The sequence below is a fragment of the Microcaecilia unicolor genome, chromosome 2, assembly GCF_901765095.1.
Source record: "Microcaecilia unicolor chromosome 2, aMicUni1.1, whole genome shotgun sequence".
Lineage (NCBI taxonomy): Eukaryota > Metazoa > Chordata > Amphibia > Gymnophiona > Siphonopidae > Microcaecilia > Microcaecilia unicolor.
The window spans coordinates 520,385,341-520,397,572 of record NC_044032.1 but is presented as its reverse complement, the minus strand read 5'-3'; the positions used below and the strand labels follow the sequence as shown (position 1 = coordinate 520,397,572).

The window sequence follows — 12,232 nt, the reverse complement described above, 5'->3', positions numbered from 1 at the left end:
CCCAACCTTTATAGTATATAACTGAAAAGAGGTGTCCAAGGGGTGTGGTGGAAGCACTCCCACAAGTTGTATATGAAATTATCGAATTTGGCCTCTATGCGCCTAAGTTGGGTGCCGACATTTACACCTGGTTTCAGCAGTTGTTAAGCCTAGTGCCTAAAAGTTCGTACCCCCTTTATAGAATTGCGCTTGTCACTGATTTTTTTGGGGCATTGATTTTTGAGCACCATTTACTGAATCCAGTCCAATGTGCATTTGAATATTGAACACTTATGGGACCGATATTCAAAGGCACATATCTGCTCTCTGGATAAGTGCATGGAAAGGAGAGTGTCACTGAATATGTCCTTTAGCTACCTTGGCACTATCCAGAAATTACTTAGATTATATACTTGATCATGGTCTTTCTTTGGTGCTTCTAGGGCATAGACCATAGAAGTCTGCCCAGCTCTGTCTTTATAGTCCAACTACTGGAGTTGGGAAGCCGCACAAGCGGAAGATCAAGGTCCACTACGTATGAGAATGCAAGAGAAGAGGAGTAGTTTGACCAGCAAGACCCTTCAAAAAAAAAAAAACAGGGGATGAGCAATATGATCACAAAACTTTATTCTTCTAATACCCAACACAGCACCGTGTTTTAATTCTTGGCTGAAACACAGTGCCATGTCGGGTATTAGAAGAATAAAGTTTTGTGATTTATTTTAGTTACATTTGTACCCTGTGCTTTCCCACTCATGGCAGGCTCAATGTGGCTTATATGGGGCAATGGAGGGTTAAGTAACTTGCCCAGAGTCACAAGGAGCTGCCTGTGCCTGAAGTGGGAATTGAACTCAGTTCCTCAGTTCCCCAGGACCAAACTCCACCACCCTAAACACTAGGCCACTCCTCCACTCACATTGCTTGTCCCCTGGTGTTTTTTTTGGAAGGGTCTTGCTGGTCACACTACTCCTTTTCCCTTCCAACTACTTGAGTTGCCATGAAAGCCCACTGCAGCCTATCCAAAACCGTCTTGTCATTTGTGGGACAAAGACCGTAAAAGTCTACCCAGAACTGTCCTCACATTCCAAACCACTGGAGTTTCCGTCGAAGCTCTCCCCAGCCCATCCTAACCAGATTGGCTATATGCAGGACTCAGGCCATACAAGCCAGTCCAGCAACCCTTTAAGTTTTGTTTTTTTTATAACATTAATTTTCTAACTAGAGATCATCTGTGTTCATCCCACACTTTTTTGAATTCCACCACCTCCCTCGAAAGGGCATTCCAGGCATCAACCACCCTCTCTGTGAAAAATAATTTTCTGACATTACTCCTGTCTACATTATTCCTAAGTCTAGATGGTCCATAGGTGGAACCTGGAGCCTGAGGTTATTCAGACCACTAACCAGATAACAAACGTTAGTGCAGCAAAAAGCCTATCCTAGCTTTATCCAATTAGTAGTCTGAAGATGACTGCTAACTTTTGGGTCTACACTGAAATCAGATGGTCAGTGCCGGTTGGTGTCCAGGTGCCAGCACTGTTTATATGGCATATTTTGTATGCTTTGGGTTGAATTGTTATTTTCATTTTTGTTGTATTGTCTACAGTATATTTTTGAGTCAACTGTGCCCATACTTTGACATGCATTTTGATGCTTAGTAGAGGTGTTGTTCAAAGTACTAGGTCAAGTACTTTGGTAAAAGTAAAAATACATGTATATTTTATTATTTAAATAAAAGTACAGTGAAGAACACATTGAAACATTTACTTAACTGCAGGTAAAAAAATTTGTTGCTTAATATAATACTTTTCAAATGCAATTATTGTTAATGTTTTTATCCCAGCAACTTTATTGCTCTATGATTCTATCCATTTTGCTGTTAGTAAAATTAATTTTTTTAAATGACTGTCGCTCATGCGAGTGTGCTTATGAGTCATTAATCCAGCACAACTAAAAAGGTGTTCAACAGCTAAACTAGCAGGATGTGGAATGTTCAGTTTGATAAAAAAGTTCCTTTGAATCAGGTCAGGCTACAATTTTAGTGATGCCTTTTGACTGGGTCTGCAGGAACGGATCAAGGGAATCTTGATTTCCCTATAGCAAAGAAAGCTTTATCATCTTCATTGTCATTATCATCTGCATTAGAAGCAATACTGTCTAATTTATCACTTGCATCTTCATTTTGATCTTTGTTATCATTGTCATGTTGTCCAATTACAGCTTTCACAAAGTTGGAATCATTCCGTTTGATATTCAAAGCCATTTAACCTATCAGCATGTGGCTGGTTAAATGGTACTTAGCCGGATATCCCATGATATTCAGCGGGAGATAACCGACTATCTCCTGCTGAATATCGCTGGTTAATGCTTAGCAGATAGCTGGTTATATCACATCAGCCAATTTTCAATGCATTGCCGGCTACGTTTTGCAGCCAAATCTGGCCACGTTAATAGCAGGCCTCTCTTTGGCTGCTATGAACTTAGCCAGCCAGTGCTGAATATCGACTTAGCCAGCTATGTTCTTAGCGACCGAAGATAAACTGGATATTCAGTGCTGGTCACTGAAAATGGCCCGGCATTGAATATCGAGGCTCAGTGCTGACCACGGGAGGCAGCCCAGCTACCTCTCACAGTCTGAATATCGGGCTCACTGTCTATTATAATTCTGTTTGGATCAGGGGCATAGCCACGGGTGGGCCTGGATGGGCTCAGGCCCAGCCACTTTTGCTCCAGGCCTGCCCAGCCTCTTCTGCCCGCTCTCCCCGTCCGCGTGGTCTGCTGACTTTTACTGCCCTGAAGCGCCGTTCTCCCTCCAGCACCGGTGATTCCCATAGCCAGCCTTCTGCCAGCACGCATCGTCGGGGCCTCTTCTCAGGCGCGTCCCGCCTACTCTGCAACTTCCTACGTCCCACCTTTGCGGGAAAACAGGAAGTTGCAGAGTAGGTGGGACGCACCTGAGAAGAGGCTCCAATGATGCACGCTGGCAGAAGGCTGGCTATGGGAATCGCCGGTGCTGGAGGGAGAACGGCGCTTCAAGTCAGTAAAAATGACCAGAACTGACCATGTGCAGGGGGCTGTCTCGGGGGGGGGGGGGGGGGGTAGCGGGTTTAGAGGAAATGCGGCGGGCGGGGGGGGGTGGTATCAGGTGGGGAGGAAATGCGAGGCCTGTGCCCAACCAGTCCACCTCCAAGCCCATCTAAAAATTGAACTCTGGCTACGCTACTGGTTTGAATATCTTCAAGAATTGATGCAAGAACGTCAAATGTGTGCAAACCCTTCAGTCTTAATTCCAGACAAACAGACTTCCTCTCTAAAGACTCTATCAGTCCAATGCAAAAAACTTTTGTGGGATGTCCAGCAAACTGTTGTTGAAGAGACATATGTCTGTTCATCAAGAATTGCAACCAGCTTCAGCTTCAAAGTGACCAAACTCATCACTGTTCTGTCTGGATACCAGTAACCAATTCAACAAACACAGGCAACTCCACTGTTCTCATAGGCTGTATCCTTGAACAGCAAAATTTAAAATGAGATGATCCACTGTTTATGTGATGAAATTTGCAATAGCAAAATCCTATTACAGGTTTTCCTGTTTCATTTGGTATACTGAGGAATCATCATTTAGGTCTCTCTTCCGCTTTTAGTTTTTACTTTTAACTGCAAGCATCAGATGTAACTAGGTAGAAGTGATAAAAATTGATGACATTTTTACTTTGGTAAAAGTAACAAGTGTTTCCTGTACTTCTTTACAAGTAAAAATGACATACTTTTTACTTAAGTACAGTAACTAGTTACATTACATAGTTACTATACAATACTGCTTAGTAGCCACAGAATCAATATTCAAACAGACTTAACTGGTCAACACTGAGTACTAACTGGGTATATCTTTATTTAAATGCTAAGCTTCTGATTGCATACATTTTAGCTGATTCCTGGTCAATAGTTATTGGATATAAAAGGAGGGCGCTGGAGTACATTGCACACAATGAAAAATTGGATATTATTGGCATCTCTGAGACCTGGTGAAAGGAAGATAACCAATGGGACACAGTCATACTGGGTTACAAATTATATCGTAGCGATAGGGTGCATAGGATAGGAGGAGGGGTAGCACTGTATGTAAATGAGAACCTTGACTCGGATAGGCTGCAAATATTGCAGGAGACAAAACCCCTATTGGAATCTTTGTGGATTGAAATTCCACGTGAAAAGAGGAAAAGGACAGTGATAGGAGTGTACTACCATCCGCCTGGCCAGGATAAGCGGACAGACGCATCAATGTCAAAGGAAATTAGGGACGCAAATAAATTGGGCAATGCAATATTAATGGGTGATTTCAATTATCCACATACTGACTGGGTTAATGTAACATCGGTACACGCTAGGGAGGTGAAATTTCTTGATGAAATCAAGGATGGCTTCATGGAACAGCTGGTTCAGGAGCCCACAAGAGAAGGAAAAATACTAGACTTAGTCATTACTGGAGCTCATGATCTGGTGCGGGGGGTAATGGTGCAAGGGCAGCTTGATAACAGTGATTATAATATGATCAGTTTTGATATTGGCATTGAAGTAAGTGAACTTAGGAAATCAAATACACTAGCGTTTAACTTTAGAAAAGGTGATTATGACAAAATGAGAAAAACGGTGAAAAAAAGATTGAAAGGTGCAGCTAGCAGGGTAAAAAACTTGCATCAGGCATGGATGCTGTTTAAACACACCATCCTGTAGGTACAGGACAAATATATTCCATGTATTAGAAAAAGGGGAAAAAAGACCAAACGTCAGCCAGTGTGGCTAAACAGTAAGGTAAATGAAGTCATTAGAACCAAAAAACAATCATTCAGAAAGTGGAGAAGAGAATCGACTGAAAGTAACAAGATAAAACATAAGGAATGCCTAGCCAAATGCAAAGCGGAGATAAGGAGGGCAAAAAAGGACTTTGAAAAAAGGTTAGCGTAAGAAGCGAAAATACATAGTAAAAATTTTTTTAGATACATTAAAAGCAGGAAGCCGGCTAAAGAATCGGTTGGGCTGCTGGACGAAAATGGTGTTAAAGGGGCGATCAGGGAAGACCGAGTCGTAGCGGAGAAATTAAAGTAATTCTTTGCTTCGGTCTTCACCGAGGAGGATTTGGGAGGGACACCAGTGCCGGAAAACATATTTGAAGCGGGCGAGTCGGAGAAACTAAACGAATTCTCTGTAAACTTGGAGGATGTAATGGGTCAGTTCTGCAAACTGAAGAGTAGTAAATTGCCAGGACCTGATGGTATTCATCCCAGAGTATTAATAGAACTGAAAAATGAACTTGTAGAGCTACTGTTAGTAATATGCAATCTATCCCTAAAATCAAGTGTGGTACCAGAAGACTGGAGGGTAGCCAATGTTACGCCGATTTTTTAAAAGGGTTCCAAAGGAGATCCAGGAAATTATAGACCTGTGAGTCTGACGTCGGTACCGGGCAAAATGGTAGAGGCTATTATCAAGAATCAAATTACAGAGCACATACAAAAACATGGGCTGATGAGACAAAGTCAGCATGGATTTAGTGAAGGGAATTCTTGCCTCACCAATCTACTACATTTTTTTGAGGGGGTGAACAAACATGTAGACAATGGGGAGCCGGTGGATATTGTGTATCTGGATTTTCAAAAGGCGTTTGACAAAGTGCCTCTTGAAAGACTCCTGAGGAAACTGGAGAGCCATGGGATCGGAGGTAAGGTATTACTATGGATTAAGAGCTGGTTGAAAGATAGGAAGCAAAGAGTAGGGTTGAATGGTCAGTATTCGCAGTGGAGAAGGGTAGTTAGTGGGGTCCCACAGGGGTCTGTGTTTGGACCTCTGCTTTTTAACATATTTATAAATGACCTAGAGATGGGAGTAACTAGTGAGGTAATTAAATTTGCAGATGACACAAAATTATTCAGGGTCGTCAAGTCACAGGAGGAGTGTGAAAGATTACAGAAGGACCTCGCAAGACTGGGGGATTGGGAGTCCAAGTGGCAGATGAAGTTCAATGTTGACAAGTGCAAAGTGATGCATGTGGGTAAGAGGAACCCGAATTACAGCTATGTCATGCAAGGTTCCGCGTTAGGACTTACTGACCTAGAAAGGGATCTGGGAGTCATCGTTGATAAGATGTTAAAAACGTCTGCCCAGTGTGCTGCTGCGGCTAAGAAAGCACACAGAATGTTGAGTATTATTAGGAAAGGGATGGAAAACAAACACGAGAATGTTATAATGTCGTTGTATCGCTCCATGGTGTGACCGCACCTCGAGTATTGTGTCCAATTCTGGTCGCCGCATCTCAAAAAAGATATAAAGGAATTAGAAAAGGTGCAGAGAAGGGCGACAAAAATGATAAAGGCAATGGAACGACTTCCCTATGAGGAAAGGCTGAGAAGGTTAGGGCTCTTCAGCTTGGAGAAAAGGCGGCTGAGGGGTGATATGATAGAAGTCTACAAGATAATGAGCAGAGTAGAGCGGACAGATGTGAAGCGTTTGTTTACACTTTCAAACAACAACAAAACCAGGGGACACAAGATGAAGCTAGAATATGGTAGATTTAAAACAAATAGGAGAAAGTTTTTCTTTACACAGCGTGTAGTTAGACTCTGGAACTCGTTACCAGAGAATGTAGTGACAGCAGCTGGCCTTACGGAATTTAAAGGGGGTTTGGACAGATTCCTGAGGGAAAAGTCCATTGAACATTATTAATTTTTTTATTTTATTTTTTTAGGAGGGAGGGGGGTTGCCGGGTTCTTGAAGCCTGGATTGGCTGCTGTCGGAGACAAGATGCTGGGCTTGATGGACCCTTGGTCTTTTCCCAGTATGGCGGTGCTTATGTACTTATGTACTTATGAGGGAGAAATAGGTCTGCCGGATGTAGGATACACACATTATCCAGACAGTAGCAATGTTCAGCCTACCTGGATCTCACAACAGTAAGTATATCAGGCCTAAGATATCTGGATAACATATCCAGATATCTTTAAGCCAAATATCAGTGGCTCAGAGATATCTGCATATTTGGTGAAAATCCTTAACCGGATATCTTTAAGTGATTAAGCCTTGCTGAGCATTGTTTTTTATATTTCTTATGTGTATGTTTTATAAAGTACACACATAAGAACAATTCCCATCCTTGTTCAACTGATTCTTATGTTCTTAATATCAGGTTGTGTTGAAAAAACATGTTTGCGGTTGACAGTAGTGTCAGCAGAATAATTACTTCTTTTAAAATTGTGATGGTCCTATGTATAACTGTGGCTGGGGCAGGCCCTGAGTGGGACAAAAATGTATAAGTTCAGTGTTGAAATTCAGCCACTAGGAAGGCAATTCTATAATGGGGCTTCTTATATTTATATGTATATTATCAACATGTTAAATGTATAGACCACTAATATTAATGCACACGTGTGCACATATCCAATATAATTGTCAATGCTCTCCCTAAATGCTATTATGTAAGGGTTCACCTGTGGGGGGCAGTACACAGGGGTGGGGCATGGCGGAACTGCCACTTATGCATGCAAATACTGTAAGTATTTGCACACCCTTGCCTCATTTGGATGCCCCTAGTTAAATCAGATCTATGGCTAGGGTAACTGCGTGTGCCTAGATTTTAGGCACCCTGATACTAGGTTGCTCTAATGTTCTATAACAGCATCTGACTGTCCATGTGGCAATATAAAATAGTCTCCCACTATGTGGCATTGGGGCACCTAAAGGGAGGCAACCTTTTTCAGAAGCACCTCCTAAACAATGACGTTATGGGGGTGATTCTATATATGGTGCCTAAATAAATCGGTGCTGAAATCAGTGCCAACTAAGCGTATTCTGTCATTGGCACCTAGATTTAGGTGTTGATTATAGAATGTGCTTAGTTTTATTCATTTATTTGTTACATTTGTACCCCACATTTTCCCACCTATTTGCAGGCTCAATGTGGCTTACATAGTACCGTAAAGGCGATGGCCAAGTCCGGTAGAGGAACAAATACAATGTGATGTTAAGGTCGGATAAGGTAGGTATGATACAGGCACATTAGGGGTCAAAGATAGGGGAAGTTATATAGTGTCCAATACAATCTATGGTTTTGCTGTGTTGCAGAGTTGAGGCATTTATGTTGGGTTGGTATGGTACGCCTTATTGAACGGGTAGGTTTTTCGTGATTTCCTGAAGTTTAGATGGTCGTAGATTGTTTTCACACCTTTTGGCAGTGCGTTCCGTAGTTGTGTGCTAATATAGGAGAAGTTGGATGCATATTTGATGCATAGTTGATATCTCAGCACCTAAAACTACACACATCCATTTACACCAACGAAAATGTGGCGTAAATCCCAGCATGTAGATTTATGCACACTGGGCCATATTCTATAACTACACATGTAAATTTCAGAATGCCTACAAAATACCCATTTCCCCACCCATAACCACGCCCATTATTGCCTGCATATATTTGAAGTTTGGTTCACTTCATTACAGAATACGCTTAGCGAGTTGTTTGTGTAATTCTCATCAGTGCCAATTAATGCTCATTATTGCTTGTTAAGTGCTGTTATGAGCACTCATTAGCTTGTTAAGTTACGTGCATTGTTATAGAATCCGCTTGGAATTTGGCACGGACCTCTAGGTGTGCTATATAGAATCTCTGGGACTATGTCCAAGAGACAACAGGTAAATAGCATTACACAGAAAAGAGAACTTCATCATTTGCGGTTTCCTGATACGCACTTGTGAAATGCGCTCACAGGACATCCGTGATTATGTAATAATGTGACTCAGTTCTGGAAGCAGCTTAAAATGCAGCTGTTTGTAACGGCCTTTTATTGGCTGCTGGGTATCACACTGCTTATTTGACTGAAGTTCAGCTGGCTGTTTCTTTGATGAAATTTGATTGTTTGTTTGTTTGGTATTATTGAGATTTTCTATTATGTCTGTATTTTTGGAAACCACCTAGGTGATTGAGTGATATATAAATTTTAAAATAAATAAGGGGTCCTTTTACTAAGCTGCGGGGAAAAAGGGCCCTGAGGTAGCAGCAGGGGCCATTTTTTCCATGCGCCAAGGTCCTTTTTCCGCAGCGGGTAAAAAGACCTTTAAAAAATGGCCATGTGGTAAGATTACTTTTACCGCGTGGCCATGCAGGGGGGAGCACTTACTGCCACCCATTGAGGTGGTGGTAAGTGCTCCTGCAATAACCCAGTGGCCGGGCAGTATGCGGCAAAGCCCAATTACTGCCGGGTTAGCACCACGCTATAAAATACTATTTTTTTTCCAGCATACAGGAAATGATGCATGCTCGAGGTGGAACTACTGCCAGTGACCGCATTGGGCTGGCGGTAGTTCCCGGTTAGCATGCAGTAAGCCCGCATTGGGCATACCGATCAGGGGCATAGCCACGGGTGGGCCTGAGTGGGCCCAGGCCCACCCAGGTTTGGTTCAGGCCCACCCAGCAGTGGAGGCAGTGGAGCGGAGGGAGCAGGCTGAGCTCCGTTTCCGCATCTGCCTCCCTCACTCTCACGGCAGCGCTTCCCAAACGCTGCCCAACGCCGCCATGATCGCGGGATTTACCTCCCTCCTCTCAGCACTCAGCAGCAGCGGTAGCAAATCATACACGCTGCCTCCTTCTAACCCGGAAGCGTCTCCTCTGCCGCTTCCGGGTTAGAAGGAGGCAGCGTGTATGATTTGCTACCGCTGCTGCTGAGTGCTGAGAGGAGGGAGGTAAATCCCGCGATCGTGGTGGTGGTGGGCAGCGTTTGGGAAGCGCTGCCGTGAGAGTGAGGGAGGCAGATGTGGGAATGGAGCACAGCCTGCACTGTAAATTTTTTTGGGGGGGAGAAGAGGGCTCCGGGCGGGCAGGTGGAATCGCAAGACATGGATGGGAGCGGGAGGGGCGAGAGGAGAATTGCTGATGGCTGGAGGGAGGGGACAGGGGAGAAAAGAGAATTGCTGGTATAGATGGATAGAGGGGGGCAGGGGCAAGAACAGAATTGCTGGGTATGGCTGAATAGGGGCAGGGCAGAGAGGAGAATTGCTGGGGATGGATGAATGGAGGGGGGCAGGGGAGGGAAGAGAATTGCTGGGGATGGATGGATGGAGGGGACAAGGGGAGAGAGAAGAGAATTGCTGGGGATGGATGGATAGAGGGGGGCAGGGGAGAGAAAAGAATTGCTAGGTATGGATGGCTGGAGGGGAGAGGAGAGTTGCTGGACATGCATGGATGGAGGGGAGGAAAGAGGAGATAGGAAGGTTGCTGGACATGGGTGTATGAAGGGGAGGGCAGGGGAGAGGAGGGTTGCTGGACATGGATGGAGGGAAGGACAGGGGAGAGGAGGGTTGCTGGACATGGATCAAAGAGAGGGAAGGGAGAGAGAGAAGAATGCTGGACATGGATGGAGGGGATGGAAGAGTGAGGAAGGAGATGAGGGAAAAGGAAGAAGAACTGCACATGGATGAAGAAAATAGGCAGAAGCTGGATCCACTGGACAGTCAAGTCTGCGGAGGACCCAGCTTTTACTTATGGATATAGAGCAAGAAATGAAGAAGAAAGGAGGAAAGTAAAGAAATAAATGGAAAGGAAGCCCTGGAAACGGAGTTAAGAGGACAGATAGCAGCAGAATCGGATACTGGGCCAGCATGATCAGAAAAACAGTCACCAGATAACAAAGGTAGAAAAAAATCATTTTATTTTCATTATAGTGTTTGGAATATGTCCACTTTGAGAATCAGGTGCTCAACATTAAAAGTTTATATTTATTTATTTACTTATTTATGGCATTTTATCCCATATTAAACATGAATTAAATTGGAACCTGGGATCATTTAATTTTTTTTTCCTGGAGAGAGTAATGCATTGCCCCCCCCCCCCCAGGCTCTCTCCCCGGCTATAGCCAGCTCTGCAATTTTGAGGGGAGGTGCACAGGTGGACGGGGGGGGGGGGGGGGTGCAGAGGTGGACCGGGGAGAGAGCCTGTTGTTAAACATTTACCAGCACACCACTGTCTAGTGCCCACCCATCCAACCTGTTGGCCCACCCAAAAATTGACTTCTGGCTACGCCACTGCTTTGTAAAAGGGCCTCTTCAAATAAATAAATAGCATCTGTAACTTTATACATTTATCTAGTGGTTTTAAGCTATACGTGGATTTTCAAAGCTAGCACTTAAGTGATAGTACTGCTGAAAATTGATATAACTTAAGACTTCCAGGTTATATGTTGAAAGTTAACCAGCAGCCATGCTTTCGAATATTAATCCCCATAGGTTTCATGTACCTACTTTTATGTAGACATACAGCTACTCTACATGTTAGTTCCTTAGAAAATTAACCTTAAAGTGTATAACTTCACACTGATCAAAGACAGATCAAACGGAATGTAGACACACTTTCATATAGTGTGAGGAAGAGTCCCACCTGCCCATGTTAACTACAAAGTTGTCAGTCTTCAGTTGGTGTTAGTTTAAGGTGTATGCAGACATTTTCTTCCTTAGCGGACACAGCACTTTATTTCTTCAATAGAAATCTTCTTCAGAGAGACATGCCATATAGAGATCTTGTCTCCTATTTGTAAAATATTGTCTTTAGTGCAGTGGTGTAGCCAAGGGTGGACCCAGGTGGGCCCAGGCTCACCTAGTAGCAGCACACCTATGATGTGGCTGGCAGGGATCCCCAAGCCCCACCAGCCAAAAACTCCCAACAGCTGTTCCTCCTACATACCTTGTAAATAGCAGATCTTCGCCTGCAGTGAGCAGTGACTGATACGTACTGCTCACACTGGCCCCTCAGCCTTCCCTCCGAGGTATTCCTGCCTATGCAGAAATAGGAAGTTGCATCAGAGGGAAGGCTGTGAGGTCAACATGAGCATTGTGTATTAGCTACTCCTCGATGCTGGTGAAAATCTGCTATTTAAAAGGTATGCGGGGGAGGGGGATATTTGAGAGACCATATGGCATGCAGGCAAGAGAGGGAGAGACCAAATCACTTGTGCCCGCCCATCTTGAGCCCAGGCCCACCCAAAATTGGGTGTCTGGCTACGCCCCTGCTTTAGTGCATAGAAGGAAAGGAACTAAGATTGTATATTGAAATTTTTCTTGCTGAAACTCCTAGGGAGAGATCCAGAAGGAATCTATCAAAGGAAGCCAAGTAAAATAAGCAATGAATGCAATAAATTACTTGGGTTTAGCTAATACAAAGAATATTCAACTTCATTATAACTGCCTTCCCACTCGTTTTGGAACATTTGTTAAG

General features: G+C 43.7%; 1 pseudogene; it reads left to right on the top strand.

The window, feature by feature from the left end:
- The first annotated feature begins 9,603 nt into the window (after positions 1-9,603).
- On the top strand, positions 9,604-9,673 carry LOC115463941 (annotated as a pseudogene).
- Positions 9,674-12,232: the final 2,559 nt, after the last annotated feature.